Source organism: Hibiscus syriacus, unplaced genomic scaffold (genome assembly GCF_006381635.1).
Source record: "Hibiscus syriacus cultivar Baekdansim isolate YM2019G1 unplaced genomic scaffold, ASM638163v2 tig00110549_pilon, whole genome shotgun sequence".
Classification (NCBI taxonomy): domain Eukaryota; kingdom Viridiplantae; phylum Streptophyta; class Magnoliopsida; order Malvales; family Malvaceae; genus Hibiscus; species Hibiscus syriacus.
This window is the reverse complement of record NW_024062776.1, coordinates 564,595-588,945: the sequence shown is the minus strand read 5'-3', so window position 1 is coordinate 588,945 and position 24,351 is coordinate 564,595. Positions and strand designations below refer to the sequence as shown.

Sequence of the window (24,351 nt, the reverse complement as noted above, 5' to 3'; positions counted from 1 at the left end):
GTGAAAGGTTTCTAGGCAGAATCAAAGAGATTTAATTGCGGTAATGAATGGATGTTTTTGACAATGTACATCATTGACCGGAATGCTGAGATTGTTTTCGAGGCTTTTCTGGGAAACGAATTGAACCCACTTGAATGGTGATCATGGAGGAGGAGAGATCTTTAAGCAAATGCTTTCCTTGTTTAGGACAGAGAATGGTTGAAGAAGCCATAGCTGGAATACTGAAGAGTGAAGTTGTGTGGAGTGAAGAACATATAAATATGAAAGGGGAGTGAATGAAGAAAGAGAGGTAGCTTCTTCTTCCATGGGGGAGATGATGGTGAATGGACAGGGGAAAAAGCCATGGTTTTGGAGTAAAACAAGATTCAATGGATTAAAAATAACAGAAGAGAAAGGACAAAGGAGGTGGAAGCCTGGATGTTTCTGTCCTGAACCGGGAATGTTTAACTATCTCGGACTCTCTGATTTCCTCGAGACAGACAACCGTCTGGCATGAAGCCCGACTCGGACGACGCCAGAAAAACCGTCCGTTTCCGCCCTCCTGATCCGGAAATCCTTCCGGTTATAAAGTACGAGGAGCTCGTGTGGTGAAAGGGATCTGCCGGAGAGCTGTGGCGTTTGCCTGTACGAGATCGAGAACGTGCCCGCTGTAGGACACCGTTTGTGCCTGATGAGTTTAACCAACGGCTCTGGGAAGCTTCCGGGATCATCGATTTTTACAGTGAGTACAGCTCGGTTTCCGGATTGTAAATTCTTTGCCTTTGTCCAAAGGCTTTATTTTTTTCATTATTATTCTTACGCGAGATTAGTGACAATTGTACGTTGTAAATGGACACGGATAAGGTTTCTGTTTTTACGTACGAATTTACATATGGTTCATCATCAACAACAACAACAACAAGGTAATAAAATTCGAACACTTATAAGCTAAAAATTGCATGAAGATTATTGCTTGAATTTATATGTTTTAAAAGTTGTTGATTAACAACTGTCATAGGTGCTGGGGTCGAGCCCCCCGCCAAATGTAAATGTATTATGTATCGGTTTATTTCAAATTTTAACACAACAGAGTGATTACAATAAAATTATACTACAGGGGATTACATGTTTACTATGCTTCATTAACAATTTAAGACTTAGTAAGAGAAACATTTAAATGTATAAATTAATTTATTTTAATAGTTAAGAATCATTATTATTTTTAGGATTACGAAATAATAGATTACAATAAAAATTATACTACAGGGGATTACATGTTTACCTATGCTTCATTAACAATTTAAGACTTAGTAAGAGAAACATTTAAATGTATAAATTAATTTATTTTAATAGTTAAAAGAATCATTATTATTTTTAGAGATACGAAATAATAGTTGAACGTTTAATTATTAAATGGTCGGAAGCTTTGTCCTGTCTATTTTGCTTGGGAGTGATTTGTTGGTTTATGGTTCGGACCCAAATATACAGCACCGTGGATTAGTCTACACGTTTAAGCCTTTGAACCAGAAGCTTAAAAGATACGCCTTGAACCAGAAGCTTAAAGATACGCCATATTATCACTTAAAAGTGGACTAGTCTACACGTTGCACAGTTTTATTTCAGGGATTGCACGGCACAAAATACGGGAACCCTCCTCGAGCAACAGAAAATAATATAGTAAACGATAAGCAGACCAATTGAAGATGATGAATAATGCTTGTCCTAAAGGCTTTAGGGGCTAAGACTCAGTCAACTCACTCCTTCCTTCTTGTTTGTTGCTGATTTGTTTCCATGGTCATCCTAGTTTATAGCCAAAATCGATCACTGCTGAAACCCTTCTGTAAACTTCCACAAAAAACAAATATTTACTATTTTTTTTCGAGAGATTGATTTTTCTTCATATTGACTCGCTTGAATCCACAGAACAGAAGAACATACAACCAGAAGAATCCAAGGGGTTCATTCAAAGTGTGCCAAAATTGCAAATACTAAGGAGTTTCTCTCCTATGCAGAAACTTATGGAGGATCAGCTTGGCAGTGCACCATCACGGATCCCCCTTCGAAATTATGGAGCTGCATCCGGCACCAACGAGTTAATCATCGAGGGGGGATTATCCGGATACAAAGCTTTGCCAACGCGAAAAAAAATATGGCGTATCAAGTCCACCAAGCTATGGGCCATAGCCACTCCTATTTTTTTTTTTTGATAATCAAATTTTATATCCAAAAGAAGAGGAAACTGCTTAAAAAATACAGCATGTTCTTACAAAAATTAATACTTACACAACTATACAACAGAACAGGACATCAACGTTCAATACCCCATTAAATACAAAGAGAATTATTGACATAGTCATTTCTATTAATTTTCCTACCCCTAAGTTGAATAGCAACAGAATCTTTAATAACTAGTAGTAAGACGTTAACATTTCTTGAACGTTCTTGATAGATTCTTTTGTTCCTCTCCTCTCAAATAGTGTAGATAAAAGTAGTCTAAGCAAGCTTCATGATAGTAGTTAGCAATGATTTTCCTTTTCAGGTAGTGCAAGCCCACGAAATGTGAGTACTCCACGAACAAGATCTTCTAAAAATGCCATTAAGATTCAAAATAGAACTCCATACCGAATTTGCAAAAGAACATTAGAGAAATAAGTGATCCCTAGTTTCTATAACCTCATTACAAAGCACACAAGTTCCATCAAAATTGAGCCCCATTCGGATCAATCAATCTTTGGTTGGTAATCTGTCAAGGAAAGTCATCCAAGTAATAATACTATACTTACGCACATGAAAAGGAAACCAGAACAGCTTTTGTCAAGCAACCTTCTCCCCCTTGTTACGAATGTGATTCCATATGTCTTTAATTAAATGTGTTCCAGAAGCAAAAGCAGCAGCAGCTTGATTCCTCATCCTTAGCAGTTTACGGAAACTCCAGTTTGTATTGATCATAGCCACTCCTATTGCATTCAATATTTGGTGTAATTATGGAATCAACTCCTCCACCAATATCTTTGCCGGACATACCGGTGATATCGAGCTTTCGGCTGTCTCCATTGCTTTATCTGTTGTTGCAAACTTCACTTTTGGCCTCATGGTTAGCTTCTCTAATGTTGTCTGTCCTCTGTTTAGAGCAAAATTTTTACACTTGTTCATTAAATCTGCAGCTTGGAATGGCGAGTGGTTTAGAGACGCTATGCGGGCAGGCATTTGGTGCAGGACAAATAGAAATGTTAGGCGTATACATGCAGCGGTCGTGGATAATCTTATTTGGGGCCTGTTTCGTGTTATTGATGCTCTACTTATATGCCACCCCACTCTTGAAATTCCTCGGACAAGAACCCGGAATCGCAGATCTGGCCGGAGATTTCACCATGCAAGTTCTACCTCAAATGTTCTCATTAGCCATCAATTTCCCAACCCAAAAGTTCCTACAGGCACAAAGCAAGGTTGGGGTCTTGGCCTGGATAGACTTCGCCGCCTTTATTGGACATATTGTGATAATTTATCTCTTGGTTATGTTCAAGTGGGGTACGATAGGTGCGGCAGTGGCTTACGACATCTCGGCTTGGTTGGTTGCCCTGGCTCAACTTGTATATGTGGTCTGCTGGTGCAAGGACGGTTGGACTGGGTTATCGTGGTTAGCCTTTAAGGATCTTTGGGGATTAACCAAACTTTCTGTAGCTTCAGCCGTGATGCTTGCTTAGAGGTTTGGTATTTCATGATGATAATTGTTCACCGGTCACCTTGAAGATCCATCATCGCAGTCGGCTCTCTTTCTATCTGGTATTTATATCACATCATTACTCTAAATATCTGCTTTGTGTTTAATTAATTGAGCTTCTCTCAACTCAATGTTCCGGCATGAACATCAATGGCTGGGAAGGCATGTTATAGGAATAAATGCAGCCATAAGGTAACCAACAAAAAAACCCAACCAGTTTTCTTATGTTAAACCCTGCCCTGATGTTGAACTCGGTTGTTGTTGTTTTCAGTGTAAGAGTGTCGAATGAGCTCGGATCAGCTCATCCGAGAGCGGCGAAATAGTCAGTGGGAATCACGGTTATACAATCTCTTGTCAGAGGAATACTTTCTGCTCTCTTAATCTGGGCTACTCGAAACAAATTTTCTGTGGTCTTACGGAAAGCATACAGATGCAAAAGGGCGTGGCCCGTTTGGCTCATCTGCTCTGCATAACCATGGTGCTAAACAGTTTGCAGCCGGTCATATCGGGTCAGCAATCGAAGTGAAAACCCATGCCCCAAACACAAGTAAAAACCCAGATATCAAATAACGTGTGCCATCATGTTGCACTGCAGGTGTCGCAGTAGGAGGCTGGCAAGCCTCGGTAGCTTATAAAACTTGTTCTGCTATTGTCGACCTCCCACTTGGATTTTTCCTCGGCTATCGTACCCATTGGGGTGGAGGTCATTTCATTTTCCCCTTAAATACCTCATTTCTCTGGGATTTCAACATTATTCAGGTCGCTGTTCCTGCAGGATATGGATTGGCATGCTTTGTGGGACTTATTACAGACTCTAATCCTCTTGTATATTATCTACAAAACTAACTGGAACACAGAGGTGGGACATCCTTTAATGAATATTATTGAGCGAATTAATAGCTATAATTTAGTTGAAAATTAAAACACCAGTTTGGGTTATTAAGATAACCAAACTAAATTATGAATTGATATATTTTTTTTACAAAAAAGTTTAGGTCGAGTTCGCTTCCACAGTCCAGGGTTCAAGATTTGCCTAAGACCCAATTGGGATTTACACATGAATTTACAGATTGGCCATCAAGAGTGACGGTGATAGGATTCAAATTTAACCTTACAAACTTAAATTCATGAATTACAACCACCTGTACAAACACTCGTTGGTTGAATTGATGTTATTTCGTATTTTTTAGTTTGTGTTATAAGAATCGAACTAATATCAAATATTAAAATGAGTTAATTGTTTAAATTCAAAATAATAAATACTTTTTTTATTATTTAATCTTAAAAATAGAGAGATCAAAGTTTAATTTAACTCAACTTTAAACTACAGGACCTGAAAATGTAGTTAGACCAAAACTTTTAAGATGAGCTAAGCATTTCTTACTCTATGTGGTTTATCTCTAGTATCAATCTCTAAATTAATTTTATTTAAATGATTATATTATACTCAAAATTTTGAATAAACCAACCTTATATTTAATATTATAATGTAACTCAATAAAATCAAAATTATTTTCAGAAAATATTTGTAACGTAATTGTAGACACTAATTTCTGTCCATATTTTTTATTTTTATATATATACACATATATATCATATAGTTTGCAAATTGTTTTTGAAAATACATATATAATATATAGTTTAAAACATTTTGAAAATATGTATTATATAGTTTTTAAAATATTTTTGAAAATTATATAATATATAGTTTTTGAAAACGTTTATAAAATATATAATATTTTGAAAACGTTATGAAAACATTTATATAATATATAATTTTAAAAACCATTTTGAAAAATATTTTTTGAAAATTATATAATATATAGTTTTTGAAAAACGTTTTTAAAATATATATAATATATACTTTTGAAAACGTTATGAAAACATTTATATAATATATAATTTTTAAAAACCATTTTGAAAATATATATAATATAATTTTTTTAAAGCATTTTTGGAAATTATATATTATATGTTTTTTAAAATATTTATATTTATATATATATTATACTATTATATTATTATTATTATTATTATTTATTATTATCATTTATTATTATTGTAATTATTTTATTTATTATTATTGTTTCTTATTTAATTATTTTGTTTTTTTTTCAGGGTCCAGAACGAGGTCCAAGCAGATCAGGAGGGCCTGACCCAACCCAGTTGCCAAGCTAGGGTTTCAGGTTTCATCAACAGCGCCGCACAAGTCAAGGAAACCAAACGGTCAAACGGCGCACCGACCGGCCGGGAAAACCGGGACTGCACCATCCCGGGATTCCCAGCTACGTGAACAACGTTAGCGCGAAGTACACGGGAACAACCCCGTTATAATCGGAGCAGGCCACCAGTGGGGTGGGTATAAATACCCCACCACGGTGACACCAAGGGGGGGAACCCACGAACACAGTTCACTGAACCTCAACAAGATTGGAGTAAACCAAGACTCACGAAAATCATCAGTCACAAAAAAACCCAAGAGCCGGTCACAACAAGACCAACAGTACCAAAACACATCATAAGCCGAAACGTCAGATACAAAAACCCATCAGACACAGTCGAAACCAAAAGAAAAACAACAGCTCACAGTAAACCAAGCACACAGAAAAAAACAAACAGAGAGCCATCACAAACAAATCGGACGAGAATCCACGAGAACAGTAAACGAGAAACAAGAACAAGGCAAAACAAGCATCAACCGTGAAACCATAATAGCCAACACCAAAACGCCAAAATACAACAAATAAGGAGCAAGCCGGGTAGACGAAGGGCCGCGCCGGAAAAGGTAAAAGTTGAATGGGTTTTCCTTAGATCTACGCGATTTGGGTTTGGTTACGGTGATTCGGGGCTCGGATCTGACCTAAGGGTAACAAGGGGAACAGTTTGGTGGTTTTGGGTTCTTTCCAGCCGCCGGCAGTGGCGGCCGGAGCGACGGAGCGACGACGGTTGACCATCGGCGGTGGCGGCCGAACCTTGGCCGGGTTAGAGAGAGTTGAGAGAACAGATGGTTCTCTCTTTGGGTAGAGAATGAAGAAAATGAAATGAAATTAAGCTGGGTTGTATATATATATAGAAGGGACCATTATGCAAATAGAAGATTCTTTAATTCTCTCCGCAGTCCCTGTAGTTTAAATCGCATTTCAATCTGGCCATCACTTGTAATTTCGTCTCTGGATTCTCAATTCATTCAAATTGGTCACCTTTTACACTTTATATTTTGTGAATTAACCCCCTAATTTTGTTTATTTTTTATTGCAGTTCACTTTTAAAATTCATTTCAGTTCATAGGTTTCAAGCTCATTCGATTTGATCCTTTTTTTGTTATTTTATCTTATTTTATTTTTATTCAATTTGATCCTTTTTATTTTCATTTATCCTTTGTTTTCATTATTCTACTTTTGCCCTTATTTTTTTTAAACTCATTTTTGTTCTTTAATCTTATTTATTTATTCTCTTTCTTTGACTTTTTTATTTTATTTATTTATATATATATATATATATTTTTTTTTGATTTTTTTTGTTTCCATTTGTTTTTTTTTATTTAAACATTTATTATTATTATGTTTTATTTATTTATTTTTTACTAACCTTTTTGACTTTATGGATAAATTTTTCCAATCAATCAAAGGTAAGTAATATGAATCGGTTTTTAAATTTAATTTAAATTTCTAATTCTTCGCAATTAAAGACAACCGACAAGTTAATTGGTACCGAAATGGCGATTCAAGGGTGCTAATCCTTCCTTTACCGTAACCGACTCCCGAACCCGATAAATTTCTGGAAAAGTGCAGATCAGGTAAGATGGTGTCCGACCCACCTAAATTCGTTTTAAATGGTCGGTGGCGACTCCAATTCGTTTAATCCAAGTCGAAGCCCAATTCCGGGGCCCAACCGAAAGACGGCTATGACAGCTTGGCGACTCCGCTGGGGACAAGTAAGTGAGTCAGGCCGAAATTAATTTTCGGTTGTCTTTTTATGCGAAAATGGTAAATTTAAATTTAAATTTATTTATTCGATTCCAGTTATTTACCTTTGATTATTTTTCAAATAAATAGTTGTACTAACATTTTTTTTTATGATTTCAGAGATTTTTTGAAAATTTTCTATCTCATGTGCTATACCCGAGCTCCGAACCCTATTTAAGTGGGGGTAAAAGCGACGCCTTCGTGTGAATTTTTCACCGTGCGGGCCTAGCAAGTAGCCTTCGGATTCATGTACCTTATGTCTTCGTGTGAATTTATTCACCGTGCGGGCATAAGGGAATGTTTCCTCTCGAGTTTAACTTAGTCCACACAAGCTTGTAATGGGCTTAGGACTAAGGGTCTGGCAAGCCCAAGGGGGCACCAGCAAGGAGAACTCGAGTACCTTTTTAGAACCTAAACCGGGAGATTATGGAGAATTAGAGCCCACCCCGAAACTTCATTCCAAACCCTAGGTTGCTTTGATTTTATTTCCTGCTTTACTTTTTGTTCAAAGCATGTGAACTAGAAATGTATACGGTTAGGACTAGTTCAAAATTAACATGCGGGATAGAGATCATGTCCGGGTAGGAATCATAAGCATGTGGGGTAGATATCATGTGGGGTAGGACTTTATTTTCATGATTGTTTTTATTATTTTCACCTCACTAACCTTTTTCATTAATTGTTCTCATTTGTTTTGTTTTCATCATTCGCATCATTTAAACGAGGTGTTGATCCACCAAAAATGTGTTTGTTAAACATAAATAATTTGCATTAATGGACAAAGGATTTATAATACAAAGAGATAAAAATCTCAGAAGTCCAACCGTGATCAAAGAATACTCAGAGGCAAAGGTTGCAGGGGCAAGACGAGGAAACGGTTACTGACCCGGAGAGTCCTTTCGAAAATTACGAGAACAAGATGGTGAAACCCTAGCTAAGCCGGAGACCATCATTGATGAATTCCAAAAACAAGTCAACAAACTTCGGATGGAGGGCTCCAATGGCACTTTCGTTTGGAACGAGCTCGGCATAGAGTGAAGGCCGGAGATGCAGTCATTCGAGACTTTTTTTGGGGCAAGCAACTCATCACCCGCACAAGTTTAGCCAAAGGAACCGGAATGGTTCGACAGGATATTCAACCGGTGAAAAAGCGGAAAACGAATCAACTTTCCCAAGGTTGTGCGGGATCTATACCATCAAAGAGTTTTTGTCTCTTCAGACGTAACATTCTTGTCACCAATAAGGGTTATTCAGAAAAACAGGCACATTTTTTGGATCAATGCCTCGGACATTTCATGCATCATATATTTAGACATTTTGCATTTTTTATTTTCTTTGCATTTTGTTATTTTCATTGCATTCACATTAACTAATATAAACATGTCTCATCAAGGGGGACAAATACTGGATACACCGCCTCAAGCGTTGGACACACCCCATCCACATAACACTCGTTTGAAGAAGAAGAGGATGGAAGCCAGAATTATACAAATCGAAGAGAATATGTTGAAACTACAGAAAGAGCTAGAAGATAAGATAGACCAAAATAGTCGAAATACTCTAGAAACAATCACAAAGAACCAAGAGTCCTTGGTTGATCAGATCGTTGCCAAGTTAGTTGGCCTACAACAGACCAGTGCGCCTGGGGCAGGTTCATCGGAAGGGGTAACCATGCCACTTACCCCGCAAGTGGTTGTCTCACCCAGAATCTTACCAGGACTTCAAGATAATTCGGATAGTTATCGCATTCCGAAATTTGAAGAAGAGGTCAAAACAGAGAGGGTAGAAATTACCATTAACCCAGGAGGTAGAACGGGTGGAAAGCCTCCCCTGAAGAAGAAGGAAAGAGAGATCATCAACATTTCAAAGTCGTTTCCAGTCGTACCTTTTTGTAGGCAAAAACCGAAGAAAGAAAAGGAGCATTTTGATCCCATTCCCATGACATATAAGGAGCTCTACCAACAACTGTTTGACGCACATGGTGTCACCCTATCCCGAGACACCTCTAAAGCCCCCATACCCCAGGGTATGACAAAAATGCGCACTGTGAATATCATGGCAGTGTTCCGGGCATGCTATCGAAAATTGCCTCCCCTTTAAGGGGTTATCCAAAGGATGCGCAACAGGGGTTGGATTCATTTTAATAATTCAGAATCACTCTACGTTGCACAGAACCCCCAACCAAATCATGAAGAGAATAAGGAAAGTGCAGTCACCGAGGAAAAAGGTAAAAAGGCCAAAACCAGAGTTTCCGAAGTGAAGTTACCTCTTGCTTGGGTATGGAGGCAAATGATAAATGAGGGGTTTCTTGCACCACATCTTAGCACATCAGATTCCAAAAGTGACAGTTATTGTTGTTATCACAATGAAGATGGACATGATGTACAAGAATGTGCCGAATTTAGAGCCTTGATCCAACTAATGATGGACAGGAAAGAGCTGGAATTTTACGATGAAAGCAATGACACTCCTAAAGCAGAAAGAGTCATGGCAAGTGGGGCATCCGGATGAGGCCTTATTCAATTTTGAGACATGTTGTTCGAATTTGTTTTTATTTTTATTTTTTTTTCATGTTTGGGACTTGTTTTTGAACTTTCTTTTGATATTTGAATAAATTTATGCTACTTTAAAGGTTGTAAGCAATTAATCACATTTGCAAACTCGCAATTCTTTGAATATCATCTGAATTAAGAAACTCTGTAAATGGTTCAAAGTTACAAGATCTTTGACGAAGTAACATGATTTAAAAACAAACACCATACCCTACTCTTGCAATATAACATTTTCCTTTCATAAGGTGCGGACAACATGGGGCATCGTTTGCATATGAAAATTACTATACTTTTTATTTAAGACGTTCAGTAATGATAATGATCTTCACAGATGGAATAGTCGAGTAAGTGAATCTAGTTAGGTCAGTTGCTTGAAAATTGAACTCTAAAGATGAAATTTTTGATTTTCAACAAATACCTAGGCTATAACAGGTTCTTCTTAACAATCTTAAGAAATTAAATCCGTAAAAACTAAGCTATTCCGCTAAGGCAATTGGTTATAGAGGAAACTTGAAAGCCCTGGCCTTATGAGTAGATTACGTTCAAACCATGACATTGCTCGGACACTTGGCAATTCGGTGTTTGCTCCACTGCTCTTGTCAGGCTGAAGACTCTGTGATGAGATGAACCCTTCAGTTGACTTGATAAGAGTGATTATAATGTTAAGTTGTCCCTCTAAGGCAATTGGTTAAATGCCCCGGCTTTATGGATTCAGCTAGCCAGATAATGACAAATTAAATCAAATTTATCTAAGAAATTTTCGGTAAAATGGACTAAGGGAGTTAAGGGACACCTGTTATAGTCAACTACACACGAGCACTCAAGAATTTCATTTTTAGACCGATGTTTCTACACTACCTTTGTTAGAGGAGCCTACAAAACTTGAACAAATGAAAGATTTCGGAGAACCGAATAGAGGGTCTAGTAGTTGATAAGCTAGTTGCGTCATTTTGTCCGCATCCAATCAAAATGTCAAAACATGTTCAATGACCAAGAAAAATGACTTTTTTTTCTTTTTGCCAGAACCTTAGAAAATAGAAGGCCACCCTAAAGCCAACTCGTCCCTTTGAACATTTGTCAAAGACCTGTAACTCTGAAAGCATTAAAAGAGCTATGATTCCTTTGATATTCTTTGAACTCATGTTATAATTTGATTCAATTGCGGACAATATTTTACAGAATTTTTATCATTTTCCTTCCTAAAACAAGAAAAAGGAGAAACATTTTCAAAACAGAACAGTCTCAGATTTGAAAGGTCTATAAAGCCAAAACGAAAGAGGGGGCACGATCGATTCCATGACCTAATTGGCAGGCAAAAACGGGACTCCAGTCTAAGAGATAAAACATAATTCATTCATGTTGCATGCATCTTAGACATAATTAGGTGCATCACATTCATCATTTTAGCATACATTTTTTACAGCCCTTTGAGTCAGGTTTCAATTCTATTTCAAGATATACTCGACTTGCAAGCACCTTTAAAGAACGATGGTGTAACTCAGCAGCAAGAAGCTACACCTCAACCGACTTTACATATATACGGATCTCAGAACCAATTTCAGATGGGTTCGAGAACCAATTCAGATCAAATTCAGTTCAGCTCAACTCAACAATGAGCAACATATTTCCAGTTAACACTTTCAAGCCAGATTTCAATTCCACGACGGAAGATATCCGGCTGTCAGAATTTATCAATAGGTTTTCCCAGACCAGCTTAGGGGAACCACCTGAAGAATCATGACCGTTTTCGACCCGTAAAGGGAAGCCATTTTTAAACAAACTATTTGCAGCTTAGCTCAAGGCCAGAAGGGCTACCTGCCACCAAGACCTTCGAGTTCGACTACGCTCAGCTCCAAGGCACATCATTTGCAGAATAGCTTAAGTCGAGAAGGGCTATCTGCCAAAGACCCTTAAGTTCGATTACACTCAGCTTCAAGGGCATAACATTTACAGCATAACTCAAGGCTAGAAGGGTTATCTGTTAGCAAAGACCTTTGAGTTCGACTACGCTCAACTCCAAGGCACATCATTTGCATAATAGCCTAAGTCAAGAAGGGCTATCTGCCAAAGACCCCCGAGTTCGATTACACTCAACTTCGAGGGAACATCATTTGCAGCATAACTTAAGTCGAGAAGGGTTATCTGCCAACCAAATACCTTCGAGTTCGACTACGCTCAGCTCCAAGGCATATCATTTGCAGCACAACTTAAGTCTACAAGGGTTGTCTGCAAACAAAAGACCTTTGAGTTCGACTACGCTCAGTTCAACGGCACATCGTTTACAGCATAACTCAAGGCTAGAAGGGTTATCTGTGACCAAAAGACTTTCGAGTTCGACTACGCTCAGCTCCAAGGCACATCATTTGCAGCATAACTTAAGTCGAGAAGGGTTATCTGCCAACCAAAGACCTTCGAGTTCGACTACACTCAGCTCCAAGGCATATCATTTGCAGCACAACTTAAGTCTACAAGGGTTGTCTGCCAACAAAAGACCTTTGAGTTCGACTACTCAGCTCAACGGCATCGTTTACAGCATAACTCAAGGCTAGAAGGGTTATCTGTGACCAAAAGACTTTCGAGTTCGACTCCGCTCAGCTCCAAGGCACATCCTTTGCAGCATAGCTTAAGTCAAGAAGGGTTATCTGCTAAAGACCTTTGAGTTCGATTATATTCAACTTAGAGGCAAAACAAGCTTACAGAATAGCTCAAGGCAAGAAGGGTTATCTGTCAATAAAATTGTCGAGTTCGATTCCAATCAGCTCGATGACACCTCAATCACACTATTGTCCGGCTGCGATCAAGGTTTCCAAGTCGAGAATAACACCTGGGTTAACCGTGCCTTAGTGACAAAAAACCGCTTTCCGACATCATAACATAAGTCGAGGAAAGTCATCTGTCGACGAGGACCTTTCGAGGTCGGTTTTATTCAGCTCGAGGGCCTATCAATATGGTGGAATCAAAGAACTACTTTCCAGTCAAATTTAACAAAGGTCTTTAAACCGAGAAGAAGACCGAAGTTGACTACAATTTGGAAACGAGAAGCTACATCCAGATTCAAATTCTGAATTGCAGCTTCAATTACATATCATTTCAAGGTGGACTCGACTTCGGACGGAGGAGCCATCTGCAACTCAATTCGACAGGGAGTTATTCTTCAACTCCACCGAACGAAAATTTGTCTTTTTGTCTTTGTCCTAGTTTTCGTTCCACGAAAAGGACAAAGAGGGGCAGCTGTAGACACTAATTTCCGTCCATATTTTTTTTTTATATATACATATATCATATAGTTTGCAATTGTTTTTGAAAATGCATATATATATATAGTTTAAAACATTTTTTGAAAATATGTATATTAATAGTTTTTAAAATATTTTTGAAAATATATAATATAGTTTTTGAAAACGTTTATAAATATATATATATACTTTTGAAAACGTTATGAAAACATATATAATATATAATTTTTAAAAACCATTTTGAAAATATATTTTTGAAAATTATAATATATAGTTTTTGAAAACGTTTTTAAATATATATAATATATACTTTTGAAAACGTTATGAAAACATTATATAATATATAATTTTTAAAAACCATTTTGAAAATATATATAATATATAATTTTTTTTAAAGCATTTTTGGAAATTATATATTATATGTTTTTTAAAATATTTATATATATATTATACTATTATATTATTATTATTATTATTTATTATTATCATTTATTATTATTGTAATTATTTTATTTATTATTTAATTATTTTGTTTTTTTTCAGGGTCCAGAACGAGGTCCAAGCAGATCAGGAGGGCCTGACCCAACCCAGTTGCCAAGCTAGGGTTTCAGGTTTCATCAACAGCGCCGCACAAGTCAAGGAAACCAAACGGTCAAACGGCGCACAGACCGGCCGGGAAAACCGGGACTGCACCATCCCGGGATTCCCGGCTACGTGAACAACGTTAGCGTGAAGTACACGGGAACAACCCCGTTATAATCGGAGCAGGCCACCAGTGGGGTGGGTATAAATACCCCACCACGTGACACCAAGGGGGAACCCACGAACACAGTTCACCGAACCTCAAAGATCGGAGTAAACCAAGACTCACGAAAATCATCAGTCACAAAAAACCCAAGAGCCGGTCACAACAAGACCAACAGTACCAAAACACATCATAAGCCGAAACGTCAGATACAAAAACCCATCAGACAGTCGAAACCAAAAGAAAAACAACAGCTCACAGTAAACCAAGCACACAGAAAAAAACAAACAGAGAGCCATCACAAACAAATCGGACGAGAATCCACGAGAACAGTAAACGAGAACACAAGAACAAGGCAAAAACAGAAGCATCAACTGTGAAACTAAACCACAATAGCCAACACCAAAACGCCAAAATACAACAAATAAGGAGCAAGCACCGGGTAGACGAAGGGCCGCGTCGGAAAAGGTAAAAGTTGAATGGGTTTTCCTTAGATCTACGCGATTTGGGTTTGGTTACGGTGATTCGGGGCTCGGATCTGACCTAAGGGTAACAAGGGGAACAGTTTGGTGGTTTTGGGTTCTTTCCGGCCGCCGGCAGTGGCGGCCGGAGCGACGACGGTTGACCATCGGCGGTGGCGGCCGAACCTTGGGCGGGTTAGAGAGAGTTGAGAGAACAGATGGTTCTCTCTTTGGGTAGAGAATGAAGAAAATGAAATGAAATTAAGCTGGGTTGTATATATATATAGAAGGGACCATTATGCAAATAGAAGATTCTTTAATTCTCTCCGCAGTCCCTGGTAGTTTAAATCGCATTTCAATCTGGCCATCACTTGTAATTTCGTCTCTGAATTCTCAATTCATTCAAATTGGTCACCTTTTACACTTTTTATATTTTGTGAATTAACCCCCCTAATTTTGTTTATTTTTTTATTGCAGTTCACTTTTAAAATTCATTTCAGTTCATAGGTTTCAAGCTCATTCGATTTGATCCTTTTTTTTGTTATTTTTATCTTATTTTATTTTTATTCAATTTGATCCTTTTTTATTTTCATTTATCCTTTGTTTTCATTTATTCTACTTTTGCCCTTATTTTTTTTAAACTCATTTTTTTGTTCTCTTTAATCTTTATTTATTTATTCTCTTTCTTTGACTTTTTATTTTTATTTTTATTTATATATATATATATATATTTTTTTTGATTTTTTTTTTGTTTCCATTTGTTTTTTTATTTATTTAACATTTATTTATTATTATTGTTTTTATTTATTTATTTTTTTTACTAACCTTTTTGACTTTATGGATAAATTTTTTCCAATCAATCAAAGGTAAGTAATATGAATCGGTTTTTAAATTTTAATTTAAATTTCTAATTCTTCGCAATTAAAGACAACCGACAAGTTAATTGGTACCGAAAGGGCGATTCAAGGGTGCTAATCCTTCCTTGACCGTAACCGACTCCCGAACCCGATAAATTTCTGGAAAAGCGCAGATCAGGTAAGATGGTGTCCGACCCACCTAAATTCGTTTTAAATGGTCGGTGGCGACTCCAATTCGTTTAATCCAAGTCGAAGCCCAATTCCGGGGCCCAACCGAAAGACGGCTACGACAGTAATGTTTTGATACATTTATGTTAGAGTTTTCTTAATTCTACAAATGATTATAAAAAATCTCACATTTTAAATTTATTTTTTATTTTTAAATATTAAATTAAAATATATAATTTTGGGGGCTTATTACCGGGAATGTGATTTCCTCTTCCCTTAGGTATTGTTACATTCCAGTGTTTTGGACTAAAATGTCCTTACTTTTTTTTCAAAAATATCATTCTTCTTTCGTTGGATAAAAAAAAATTATAAATGTTAAATCACAAATTTATCCTAAAACTATTTTAGATTTACAAAAAAAAAATCATAATTAGAATTTTATATAAAGTTTAGGGGTTTAAATAAAGTTTTTCCCTTTCATTAAACCTATTTATCTTTTTAATTTTGTAAAAAAAATTATATGAATTTAAAATATTTAAAGAAAATATATAAATTAATTATAGTAAAATTATAGAAGAATTCAACTTGTTAAAAAAATAAATATATAATAAGAATAATTTGGTAAAATATATATTCCAATAATTTTTTTCCTTTAACCAAACACTGTAATCTTAAATTCATGCTAAACGAATCAAACACAAAAATTCAACATTTCCAATAATCTTATTTCCGCCGGTAATCTTACATTTCGTAAACCAAACGCACCCTAAGAAGAATAACACTCCCTTCAATGTTAAGGCCACTTGATGAATATAATTTGACTTTAAAATCTATAAAATCATTAAAGATATTTGATTTTGAATAGAATTAATAGTTCGTAGTTTTAGATTTCTCACCAAATAAAAATATCGATATTTTTTTTATGTTTATCAATATCGAAGACACTGTTTCTCCAATAATTTAAAAGATACAAGTTGTTATCCATCTACTGGATCTAACTCTATAAAAATGTATTAAGTGTCATATTAATATAACTTTTGAAAATTGACTTTAAAAAGTACTGTAGAAAAATATAATTTAAAATTTAATTATTTAAAATTATTGTTAAAAAGTGAGTTTGAAAAGATAAAATATATAATATAGACATTATGTTGTAAATTAAAAATATATCATTTAAGTTATATTTACACATTATATATGAATCATATCAATTTAAAATATAATAAATTTAAAAAAATATTATTATATATATTAATTATATCAAATTAAACTGTAATAAAAATATAAAAATAAAAATATAATTATAATAAAAATATTTTAATATAACTCACTATTAATATTTTAATATATAAATCATAAGTTATTTATTTTTAAATAATTAAAATAAATTGTTAAACGTAATAAATTATTTTTTAAGGATATTAATATTAAATTATTAAAATAAAATGTAAATACATAATTGCTTAGAGTTCATGCATTAGTAAGTGTAAAACTATAATTTGCTTCAACGTAAAGTTGAGAACAAAAAAATTATAAATCCTAATTTTTGCGGTTGATTTTCATCGGTAAGTGTTTTTTTTATCCGTTTAACATTAATTTTAGGATCAAAATGAGCGTTTAAACTAAAAGTACTTTTAAAAAACTTTACCAAACGCACCCTCCTTAGTTTCTTTACTTACAATTGTGAATTACCAAACTTGCCCATAATTCACCTCAGCTCAACCCATGGTTAATAATTAACCCAAGGTTAGCCAATCATGATAACTAGCAACTATAAAATAGAGGGTTGGGGTCTTTATTTGAAACCCTACACCCAACTCAAACTTCTCCGTACTTGAATTTCCTCCATTGATTTTTATTTTTATCTTCCTTTAATCTTTTTCCCTTCTAAAAAGGAAAATAGAAGATAAAAAAAAATTGCAAAAAGGGGCCTAATAAAACCACCCAAAAGAAAAGGGTAGAAAATAATATTTAGGCGAAACGAAGGGAGCAAAGGGAGAGTCTGAGGGGGGGAAAGGAAAAATCCCTAAAGACGACGAAGGGAGGGACTAAAAAGATAAATAAAAACACAGGTATTTTCCCTTTATTTTTAATCTATTTTCTTAAATTAGTCTGATTTTTAATCGAATTTCTTTAAAAATATTGCCTTAGAATCTAGGATTTTCCACCAAGGGTTTGTGTCTGTACAAAACTTGCAGTTTAGCCCCTCGAGAAGTCCAATCTTTTCTCCTTCGCTCCATCTGCAATTAAGAGAGAGAGAAAGCGCGGGACAAAACCAAATTCACAATCAACACCCTAGATTTGTAACCTTCCATTTTTCCGCCCAAAATCCCTAGCATGCACCCAGATGTTTTAGTTTCTATTTAAAGCTTAAATATTTGTCTTATACTTTTTTTAGTCTTTTCGTTTTGGTCCTATTTTTTGTTTAATTTACTTTTCTCCAATAATGAAAGATTATGCGGGGAACTACTTGTTTCTAGGTTTTGAATTCGAAGTCCATGGCAGGGTGGTCGATGAGAGCTGCCGGTGCCTCTACACAAGATTGCGCTAAATCCCTAGAAAAGCTCGAGCCTTTTTTTCGAAGGGTTGTTTTTACAATCTGAACCTGATAAGCTTAGCTTCTGGTTTAACGAGTTTCTTGGGTTGTTTTTGAAAGAGATTTGTGCCCAAGGTTGTTTTTGGCCTCTTCCTCCATTGCTTGCAGATGGACAGCCTGTGGACCTGTTTAAACTTTTCTTGGTCGTGAGAGAACGGTGGGTACGATGTTGTTTCGGAAAGTGGGTTATGGGGTTCAGTTGCTAAGGAATCTGGTTTGGATTTAAATGTAGCTTCATCGTTTAAGTTGGCTTATGTTAGGTACTTAGTTTCATTAGAGAGATGGTTGGAAAGAATTGTTAGAAGTGAGGACTTAAAGAATGAATCGAACTGTAGTGGTCGGTTGATGGAGTTGGAGCCGAGCTTAAGGAATTTTTGTTGGAATCAAAGAAGAAAGCTATGGAGTATTCACAAGTGGAGGCGAATATAGTAGCAGGGGCAGATGGAGGGGAGAAATGCGTAAAAGGTGAACAATCTATTCATATTGATTTGACAAAGAGGGTTTTGTGTTATGAGGAAGTTGAAAATTTGCGGAATGTTGATGATCTAAAGAACATGGTGTTTGGTTCAGAGTGTGGTAAGAGGTTCATTTTAGTCGATTACGGTGAAGATATGCCTTCAAATATGGCGAAAAGTGTGGTCAACTCAATATGTAATGATGACGAGGATTGTGTTGAATTTAAGAAATGCACAGATAATGACGACGACGATGTTATGATATTGGATTCAAATGATATTAAGCAAAACCTTTCATCTCATAAGAGAAAACGGGATTCTACATGGGAAATGCTTCATTGGATTAGCGAAGTCGCAAAGGATCCTTGTCATTTAGTGGTTGGTTCATTACCGGAGAGTTCAAAGTGGAAGGCTTATGGGAGTGAAGAACTTTGGAAGCAGGTTTTATTGTTTCGTGAAGCTGCCTTTCTCAAAAATGATAATCATTCAAGTGCTGGCCAATCCAATTTGCAGGTACATACCGCCCAATGTTTTTTGTTTTGGATAAAATGTAAGTATTATAATTTATATCCAAAGATCAACAACAGGAAGCTGCTACAAGAGGGACCAGAGTATCTCACAAAAACTGATAGTCAAATAAACCCCAATCTATACAAAGTCTAGCATTTACATCATCAATCCTGTCAAACTTTCTTCTATAGAGACTACATCTAACAATATCTTTTCTAGAATCAAGAACATCCCTAGTGAGACTGCTGAAAACCCGTTTATTCCTTTCTTCCTATATGCAGTAGATAAATGCATTCCATGCAAGTTTTGAGTAAAAGAGCAAGCATAGATTTACCCTTAGAAAAGTGACCGCCCATTCCAGATCTTGCTCCCAAGGTTGCATAGCACGATTCAGACGTCAAAGCTCCTGAATGTGCTTCCACACCCCAGCCGAAAATGAGCACCCAAAGAATAAATGGTCCCTAGTCTCTGCCTCAATTTCACACAACACATAGACCATCCGTAGATATTCCCATTCTTAGCAAACGATCCTTAGTAGAAAGTCTGTTGAGAATCCCAAGCCAAGCCACCACAGCAAGTCTCGGAACGTGCATAGGGAACCATATTAATATGTGCCACGCCACTTTATCCCCCCTTCTCCTAAGTTCGGACCACACATCTCTAGTACTTACTGCCCTCGGAATAGAAAAAACTATACGAGCCTCATTTCTCAAGGAAAGAAATCTTCTTCAGGCACCAACTCATAACCCCTTTTATTTCAAAGGACTGAAAGTTTCTCCCTTTAATAACATAAGCATTAACCCAAGCGACCCATAGCGAACCATACATGGCCAAAAGTTTCCTAAGCAACTGGAACATACAAGCTTTATTCCAGCAAAGGAAATCTTTAAAACCAAGTCCACCCTCCGACTTCACTAAACAAATCTTTTACCAACTAACCTTGGCACCCCCAGCCTGAACATCCAAGCCTTTCCAAAAGAACTGAGAGCAAATCCGCTCAATACGCCTAAACAATACTGCCCATTGTTAAGCTTGCCTGCCTTTTAGTCATTAATTTAAGTCAGATCTATGTACTTATCTCCTGTGCCTGTTAATTAAACCATAGATTAATTTGTATTATTCTTTAATTTCAATTTCTTTGAATGATGTGAAGGTAGTCTGCATGAAAATGCTCTATTGTGCATTATTAGTTCCTTATGAATAATAAGTTAAAGTTTGGGTATTCGGGGACTTATTAGACAAGTTCCATTTTACTTGAAGTCAACAATAAATAAATTGAGTCACTTTCACACCATGATTAGAATTCTAACCATGTTGGAGTTTCATTTTGGAAACTGCGGTGTCAAAGAGATGATGATTTGTTAAGGACAAGTCTCTGTCGGTGACTTGGGACTAGCTTAATCGCTGTTGGAAAAAACTTGGTTTTTGGAGAAGTGTGGTTTAAGTGTTTGACATCGCTCTTAAAAAATGTAAGAAATGTAAGTGATTGAAGTGTAAAAATATTTAAAATAATAAAAGTTCAGAGTTGTGAGGATAATATTCATTTTATCCAAAAACCAAGCTGTTTGTTTGTGGCTTGTCTCGCTATTAGCCCTACTATGTAAGATATTGATTATGATTAGCATAGTCTCCCATTTTGTCCTTTTGTTTGCACTAGATGATCCTCTTCCTGAAGCTACGCATATATTTTTCCTTATTAGCCTTACTATGTAAGATATTGATCATGATTATAAAAAATCATAGTCTCCCATTTGTTTCATCGTATTCTTTTCTATTCCCATATAAATGTTATAATATAATAATTCCATCGTGTGCTTACTCTGTAGAAAAACCAGAAGATGCATCCCCACATGTATGGTGATAACAGTAAACTTGGGTACAATCTCAGAGAGAGGCTGAGTTGCACAAGGAATGTGTTTTTTGGGAAAAGGGTAGCTAAAGGACAGGATCAGTCACAGTCATGTTCCTTGGGGAACCATAGTGACTCGGACAGTTCTATGATAGGGATTGACAAACAGTTGCATGGAATTTGTGATTCTGCAACTCCAGGTTCAGTGTTCAATTATGATGTTGGCATTCAAGTTCCTATTGGGCCATTATTTCAAGTTGAGGTACCAGAGTGGAAAGGGGTAGTATCAGAAAGTGATGCAAAATGGTTGGGGACTCGTGTTTGGCCGTTGGAGAAAACGGAGAAGAGGTCTTTTGTTGAATTGGATCGGATTGGAAAGGGAAGACCAGATTCATGTGGCTGCCACAATCAAGAATCTATACAATGTGTAAAGTTTCACGTGAGGGAGAGAAGATTGAAAGTAAAGCTTGAGCTTGGTTCAGCTTTCAACAAGTGGAAATTCGATAAGATGGGTGAAGATGTTGCTTTTGCTTGGGCAGAGGAACAACAGAAGATGTTTTCATCTATAGTGAAGTCGAATCCTCCGTCATTAGAAAAATCTTTTTGGGACGATATCTACAAGTATTTCCCCAAGAAAAGTAGAGAGAGCTCGTTTGCTATTACTACAATGTCTTTCTCTTGCAGCGTAGAGCATACCAGAACCGGATCACTCCAAGCAACATTAACAGCGATGACGAGGAACCCGAAGACGAAGAATCAGTTGTTAAAGTAAGTGGGCGTGAAGCAATTAAGTCCTACGCCTCCATCTTAATTTCCCCAAAGAAGTCACATAAGAGGAGTAGATACACTTCCTAGAGAGAATATGGTTCGGGTTTAGGCCATTTCGAGGCTTATGATATTCCTCAGTGGTGTACCTTTGAAAACTGATGTTTGGGTGTTCAATGATTTTGTTCAAAGGGGGGGGAATAGATCACACTTGCACCTAAGGTTTCAATCTATGGATGCTGGTGAAGTGTTCTTGGGTTCAAGCTTTTCGGGGTTTTGAGGTAATTTTCATCATCCTCCATATATCATCATAATTACTATTTATTATTAGTAACATCAAAATCAAATTCAGGTATTTGCCTTTCTTTTCTTCACTTAGCTTGCTCTTTTGTCTTTTTATTTTTCTTAAATGCGGCATGACCCCATAAATTATTATTATTATTTTATTATTATTTTCCCATTTGTGTTTACAGTTTTTTGTTGAATATTTTTCTATTGTTGGATAGATTTTCCTAAAATCATTTAATGGAATTCATTTTCATTTGGTAGAGAATATACTGTTCATGGGTTAGGTTGATTTTAGGGATGGCAGGATGAGTGTATAGTCCTCTCGCACCCATTCTCGTAAGATCATATACTCATTATTATGTGTACAAAACTCAAAGATCATATCTCGTCACTCGTAAAACTAAAATTATTTGGATAAATTATGCATTTAGTACTTAAACTATTAGTTATGGTCCGTTTTCGTATCTAAATTTTTAATTTTTTTTCAAAATCATACCTAAAGTTTAGTTTTTGTTTCATTTTAGTGTTCCGTCGTTAAAAATTTATAGTTTTTGTTTTATTTTAGCTCCCCATTCGAAATTTGATGTTAAGTTTCGAAAAGAAGTAGTTGTGAAGGATCACGCTGTCATCCTTGGTCATATTAGTCGGCGTGCTAACTCTAGGGAAGATGAGTTAGCTAAATTAGGAATTAGTTAGCTGGTGTAGCTTTTGGTCTTATGGGGTTGCAGGCAGAATCGTTGTCCTGCTTTCTGTATGGTTTATTGTTGGACTGGTTTGTGATGTTTTGGCTGAACTCTATGTATTGATTGATTCTGAAATATATTTGGGATACTCTTTTTCCCTTTCTGCTACTTATCGGCCATCCTAGTGGTTGAGAAGTATGAAGGGTTTTTTTTTTAATGAAACCTTTCTTTCTTATTAAAAAAAAGTTTTGAAAAGATTGAGAGTTTAGGCATTAAAATAGACAAAAGTTGATAGTTTAGGTACTAAATGTGCTAAGCTATTAACAACGGGTGCTAAAATAAAATAAAAATTAATCATGAAGTATGGTTTTGAAAAAAATTAAAAGTTTAGATATTAAAATTGATAATTTAGGTATTAAATGTGGTAGTTTACCCAAATTATTTTAGTTTCACATATCACATCGGTCTTGAGATGTATTTAATGAACCATCTTATCTTGTGATCCGCAAGACTGAAACTATCATTGTTTCACAATTCATGTAAGTTTCGAGCCCATCTTTTCTTCCTGTATCTGTTCCACGACTCATTTTCTATAACATATTAGTAAATTGCTTTTTTATATATATATAAAAATAAGGCATATGAAAATGAAACGGATTTTAATTTATTTCACTGCCTATAATAAGTACAACTCATTCTCTAATCAGATGGGATGTAAGGCAGGTCCCCATGAAAATTGGCGGCTAATTTTTTACTGTAAAGATGTGGAGATTAGATCAAATATTCCTTCAGTATTTATTTTTGTTAAGAAAAAAGAAACTTTCATGTGAGCATTTAGGTAAGTTGTCACGTCAAAACATAGCATTAGCGTACGTGCAGATTTCATAAAATAATTAATTGTGTAGTACATTACTATTTCATGTGATCTTATTTAAGGTTAAATGAAAATTGGAAGCCTTCCATTGACAACAAATTTTGTAATGCTAACATTATAAAAAATCTAGAGATAATAAAATAGTGATTTTTTTTATTAATCAATTAAGGATAAATTACAAATTTGGTAATTGAACTTTATACTATTTTCAATTTCATTTATTGTGTTTCAAATTTTTTTAATTTCCTCATTGAATTAAATACATTGAGGTTTTTTGTCACTCAATTGTTAAATAGTTAACCTCATTAAAATATATTGTTATATAGATATAAAACGATGTCATTTTGGTAAAAAAAATTTTAAAACATTATTTTTAACGTATTAACTATTTAACAACGGAATGAGTATAACAAAAAGAGAACAAAGTTCAGTGACAAAAAATTTAATATTTTAATTTAAGTTCAGTTAAAAAATTGAAAACTTTTAAAATTCAGTGAGTGAAATAGAGGAGTAAATTTTAGTGATAAAATCTATAATTTACCCATCAATTAAGTATATGTTAACTTGTTTACGAAGAACCATTTTTCTCATTTTCATCAGTTCCTGCTGTCACTAAATAAGTGTACAGGTCTCGTCAAGCCTGGCAA

At 35.6% G+C, this 24,351-nt stretch overlaps 2 pseudogenes; both read left to right on the top strand.

Moving 5' to 3' along the window:
* The first annotated feature begins 63 nt into the window (after positions 1-63).
* LOC120131151 lies at positions 64-6,724 on the top strand (annotated as a pseudogene).
* Positions 6,725-17,502: 10,778 nt separating this feature from the next.
* On the top strand, positions 17,503-22,215 carry LOC120131170 (annotated as a pseudogene).
* Positions 22,216-24,351: the final 2,136 nt, after the last annotated feature.